At 52.4% G+C, this 5000-nt stretch overlaps 1 protein-coding gene, 7 non-coding genes and 1 pseudogene across 8 annotated transcripts in view; all 9 read right to left on the bottom strand.

The window, feature by feature from the left end:
• LOC138218560 (5S ribosomal RNA) overlaps nt 1-116 on the bottom strand; it is a 119-nt pseudogene extending 3 nt beyond the window's left edge.
• LOC138242514 (zinc finger protein 135-like) overlaps nt 1-5000 on the bottom strand; it is a 446217-nt gene that overhangs the window by 153378 nt on the left and 287839 nt on the right. The window lies entirely within an intron of this gene.
• Nucleotides 654-772, bottom strand: LOC138216214 (5S ribosomal RNA). The gene has a single exon (XR_011179926.1). It is a non-coding gene; the product is annotated as a 5S ribosomal RNA (ribosomal RNA).
• LOC138244884 (5S ribosomal RNA) lies at nt 1310-1428 on the bottom strand. Its single transcript, XR_011193499.1, has one exon. It is a non-coding gene; the product is annotated as a 5S ribosomal RNA (ribosomal RNA).
• LOC138217025 (5S ribosomal RNA) lies at nt 1967-2085 on the bottom strand. Its single transcript, XR_011180738.1, has one exon. It is a non-coding gene; the product is annotated as a 5S ribosomal RNA (ribosomal RNA).
• LOC138244563 (5S ribosomal RNA) lies at nt 2623-2741 on the bottom strand. Its single transcript, XR_011193178.1, has one exon. It is a non-coding gene; the product is annotated as a 5S ribosomal RNA (ribosomal RNA).
• On the bottom strand, nt 3279-3397 carry LOC138217489 (5S ribosomal RNA). Its single transcript, XR_011181201.1, has one exon. It is a non-coding gene; the product is annotated as a 5S ribosomal RNA (ribosomal RNA).
• Nucleotides 3935-4053, bottom strand: LOC138216275 (5S ribosomal RNA). Its single transcript, XR_011179986.1, has one exon. It is a non-coding gene; the product is annotated as a 5S ribosomal RNA (ribosomal RNA).
• Nucleotides 4591-4709, bottom strand: LOC138216711 (5S ribosomal RNA). The gene has a single exon (XR_011180423.1). It is a non-coding gene; the product is annotated as a 5S ribosomal RNA (ribosomal RNA).

Raw genomic sequence — 5000 nt, 5'->3', positions numbered from 1 at the left:
TTACAGCACCTGGTATTCCCAGGCGGTCTCCCATCCAAGTACTAACCAGGCCCATCCCTGTTTAGCTTCCGAGATCAGACGAGATGAGGCGTGCTCAAGGGGGTGTGGCCGCAAGTAAGAGCAAGACTCGCTGGCACCCTTCTTATTGAGAGGACAGCTCCGTCACCTCTTTTACGACGCTGCTCTTTTTCCCTTGCGTTTTTCTCTTCTTCCCACGTTCTCTCTCTTCACTGCCTTCGTCCCCGCTCTATTTCACTTCAGCCTTTCACTCTTGCTTCCTTCCAATGAGGACGGAGCTGCGGGAGAAAGGGCGCTATAGAGGATCGCTGTGGAGAGCTGCTGCTGTGCTTTGACATCTGAGCTCTGTGGAAAACGATCTCAATACAATTCTGAAAAACGCGACTCTCCGAACGCCAGCCGAACAAGTCTCCACAGCCGAAGCGCTGTGTCTCTTTTCAGCTGGCGATAAATCTTTCCTCGATCCTTTGCGGACTTGTAAAACTGTTCCTGATCAGAATAAAAAACGCTCACGCTAATACACAAGCACCCGTGTCTCGCCAAAGCTGACAAATAAACAGACGGACAAGCCGCACTGCACGTGTGAACAGGGGAATGAGCGAGCGAGCGGGGATAGGGCGCCTCCTGCGCTTAAAAGCTTACAGCACCTGGTATTCCCAGGCGGTCTCCCATCCAAGTACTAACCAGGCCCATCCCTGTTTAGCTTCCGAAATCAGATGAGATCAGGCGTGCTCAAGGGGGTGTGGCTGTAAGCGAGAGCAAGGCTCGCTGGCACCCTTCTTATTGAGAGGACAGCTCCGTCACCTCTTTTACGACGCTGCTTTTTTTCCCTTGCGTTTTTCTCTTCTTCCCACGTTCTCTCTCTTCACTGCCTTCGTCCCCGCTCTATTTCACTTCAGCCTTTCACTCTTGCTTCCTTCCAATGAGGACGGAGCTGCGGGAGAAAGGGCGCTATAGAGGATCGCTGTGGAGAGCTGCTGCTGTGCTTTGACATCTGAGCTCTGTGGAAAACGATCTCAATACAATTCTGAAAAACGCGACTCTCCGAACGCCAGCCGAACAAGTCTCCACAGCCGAAGCGCTGTGTCTCTTTTCAGCTGGCGATAAACCTTTCCTCGATCCTTTGCGGACTTGTAAAACTGTTCCTGATCAGAATAAAAAACGCTCACGCTAATACACAAGCACCCGTGTCTCGCCAAAGCTGACAAATAAACAGACGGACAAGCCGCACTGCACGTGTGAACAGGGGGATGAGCGAGCGAGCGGGGATAGGGCGCCTCCTGCGCTTAAAAGCTTACAGCACCTGGTATTCCCAGGCGGTCTCCCATCCAAGTACTAACCAGGCCCATCCATGTTTAGCTTCCGAGATCAGACGAGATCAGGCGTGCTCAAGGGGGTGTGGCCGTAAGCGAGAGCAAGGCTCGCTGGCACCCTTCTTATTGAGAGGACAGCTCCGTCACCTCTTTTACGACGCTGCTCTTTTTCCCTTGCGTTTTTCTCTTCTTCCCACGTTCTCTCTCTTCACTGCCTTCGTCCCCGCTCTATTTCACTTCAGCCTTTCACTCTTGCTTCCTTCCAATGAGGACGGAGCTGCGGGAGAAAGGGCGCTATAGAGGATCGCTGTGGAGAGCTGCTGCTGTGCTTTGACATCTGAGCTCTGTGGAAAACGATCTCAAAACAATTCTGAAAAACGCGACTCTCCGAACGCCAGCCGAACAAGTCTCCACAGCCGAAGCGCTGTGTCTCTTTTCAGCTGGCGATAAACCTTTCCTCGATTCTTTGCGGACTTGTTAAACTGTTCCTGATCAGAACAAAAAAACGCTCACGCTAATACACAAGCACCCGTGTCTCGCCAAAGCTGACAAATAAAAAGACGGACAAGCCGCACTGCACGTGTGAACAGGGGAATGAGCGAGCGAGCGGGGATAGGGCGCCTCCTGCGCTTAAAAGCTTACAGCACCTGGTATTCCCAGGCGGTCTCCCATCCAAGTACTAACCAGGCCCATCCCTGTTTAGCTTCCGAGATCAGATGAGATCAGGCGTGCTCAAGGGGATGTGGCCGTAAGTGAGAGCAAGGCTCGCTGGCACCCTTCTTATTGAGAGGACAGCTCCGTCACCTCTTTTACGACGCTGCTTTTTTTCCCTTGCGTTTTTCTCTTCTTCCCACGTTCTCTCTCTTCACTGCCTTCGTCCCCGCTCTATTTCACTTCAGCCTTTCACTCTTGCTTCCTTCCAATGAGGACGGAGCTGCGGGAGAAAGGGCGCTATAGAGGATCGCTGTGGAGAGCTGCTGCTGTGCTTTGACATCTGAGCTCTGTGGAAAACGATCTCAATACAATTCTGAAAAACGCGACTCTCCGAACGCCAGCCGAACAAGTCTCCACAGCCGAAGCGCTGTGTCTCTTTTCAGCTGGCGATAAACCTTTCCTCGATCCTTTGCGGACTTGTAAAACTGTTCCTGATCAGAATAAAAAACGCTCACGCTAATACACAAGCACCCGTGTCTCGCCAAAGCTGACAAATAAAGAGACGGACAAGCCGCACTGCACGTGTGAACAGGGGAATGAGCGAGCGAGCGGGGATAGGGCGCCTCCTGCGCTTAAAAGCTTACAGCACCTGGTATTCCCAGGCGGTCTCCCATCCAAGTACTAACCAGGCCCATCCCTGTTTAGCTTCCGAGATCAGACGAGATCAGGCGTGCTCAAGGTGGTGTGGCCGTAAGCGAGAGCAAGGCTCGCTGGCACCCTTCTTATTGAGAGGACAGCTCCGTCACCTCTTTTACGACGCTGCTTTTTTTCCCTTGCGTTTTTCTCTTCTTCCCACGTTCTCTCTCTTCACTGCCTTCGTCCCCGCTCTATTTCACTTCAGCCTTTCACTCTTGCTTCCTTCCAATGAGGACGGAGCTGCGGGAGAAAGGGCGCTATAGAGGATCGCTGTGGAGAGCTGCTGCTGTGCTTTGACATCTGAGCTCTGTGGAAAACGATCTCAATACAATTCTGAAAAACGCGACTCTCCGAACGCCAGCCGAACAAGTCTCCACAGCCGAAGCGCTGTGTCTCTTTTCAGCTGGCGATAAACCTTTCCTCGATCCTTTGCGGACTTGTTAAACTGTTCCTGATCAGAATAAAAAACGCTCACGCTAATACACAAGCACCCGCGTCTCGCCAAAGCTGACAAATAAACAGACGGACAAGCCGCACTGCACGTGTGAACAGGGGAATGAGCGAGCGAGCGGGGATAGGGCGCCTCCTGCGCTTAAAAGCTTACAGCACCTGGTATTCCCAGGCGGTCTCCCATCCAAGTACTAACCAGGCCCATCCCTGTTTAGCTTCCGAGATCAGACGAGATCAGGCGTGCTCAAGGGGTTGTGGCCGTAAGCGAGAGCAAGGCTCGCTGGCACCCTTCTTATTGAGAGGACAGCTCCGTCACCTCTTTTACGACGCTGCTCTTTTTCCCTTGCGTTTTTCTCTTCTTCCCACGTTCTCTCTCTTCACTGCCTTCGTCCCCGCTCTATTTCACTTCAGCCTTTCACTCTTGCTTCCTTCCAATGAGGACAGAGCTGCGGGAGAAAGGGCGCTATAGAGGATCGCTGTGGAGAGCTGCTGCTGTGCATTGACATCTGAGCTCTGTGGAAAACGATCTCAATACAATTCTGAAAAACGCGACCCTCCGAACGCCAGCCGAACAAGTCTCCACAGCCGAAGCGCTGTGTCTCTTTTCAGCTGGCGATAAACCTTTCCTCGATCCTTTGCGGACTTGTTAAACTGTTCATGATCAGAATAAAAAACGCTCACGCTAATACACAAGCACCCGCATCTCGCCAACGCTGACAAATAAACAGACGGACAAGCCGCACTGCACGTGTGAACAGGGGAATGAGCGAGCGAGCGGGGATAGGGCGCCTCCTGCGCTTAAAAGCTTACAGCACCTGGTATTCCCAGGCGGTCTCCCATCCAAGTACTAACCAGGCCCATCCCTGTTTAGCTTCCGAGATCAGACGAAATCAGGCGTGCTCAAGGGGGTGTGGCCGTAAGCGAGAGCAAGGCTCGCTGGCACCCTTCTTATTGAGAGGACAGCTCCGTCACCTCTTTTACGACGCTGCTTTTTTTCCCTTGCGTTTTTCTCTTCTTCCCACGTTCTCTCTCTTCACTGCCTTCGTCCCCGCTCTATTTCACTTCAGCCTTTCACTCTTGCTTCCTTCCAATGAGGACGGAGCTGCGGGAGAAAGGGCGCTATAGAGGATCGCTGTGGAGAGCTGCTGCTGTGCTTTGACATCTGAGTTCTGTGGAAAACGATCTCAATACAATTCTGAAAAACGCGACTCTCCGAACGCCAGCCGAACAAGTCTCCACAGCCGAAGCGCTGTGTCTCTTTTCAGCTGGCGATAAACCTTTCTTCGATCCTTTGCGGACTTGTAAAACTGTTCCTGATCAGAATAAAAAACGCTCACGCTAATACACAAGCACCCGTGTCTCGCCAAAGCTGACAAATAAACAGACGGACAAGCCGCACTGCACGTGTGAACAGGGGAATGAGCGAGCGAGCAGGGATAGGGCGCCTCCTGCGCTTAAAAGCTTACAGCACCTGGTATTCCCAAGCGGTCTCCCATCCAAGTACTAACCAGGCCCATCCCTGTTTAGCTTCCGAGATCAGACGAAATCAGGCGTGCTCAAGGGGGTGTGGCCGTAAGCGAGAGCAAGGCTCGCTGGCACCCTTCTTATTGAGAGGACAGCTCCGTCACCTCTTTTACGACGCTGCTTTTTTTCCCTTGCGTTTTTCTCTTCTTCCCACGTTCTCTCTCTTCACTGCCTTCATCCCCGCTCTATTTCACTTCAGCCTTTCACTCTTGCTTCCTTCCAATGAGGACGGAGCTGCGGGAGAAAGGGCGCTATAGAGGATCGCTGTGGAGAGCTGCTGCTGTGCTTTGACATCTGAGCTCTGTTGAAAACGATCTCAATACAATTCTGAAAAACGCGACTCTC

The sequence above is a fragment of the Lepisosteus oculatus genome, chromosome 14 (genome assembly GCF_040954835.1).
Source record: "Lepisosteus oculatus isolate fLepOcu1 chromosome 14, fLepOcu1.hap2, whole genome shotgun sequence".
In the NCBI taxonomy this organism is placed as follows: domain Eukaryota; kingdom Metazoa; phylum Chordata; class Actinopteri; order Semionotiformes; family Lepisosteidae; genus Lepisosteus; species Lepisosteus oculatus.
The sequence above is the reverse complement of the archived record's forward strand: the minus strand, read 5'-3'. Positions and strand labels throughout refer to the sequence as shown.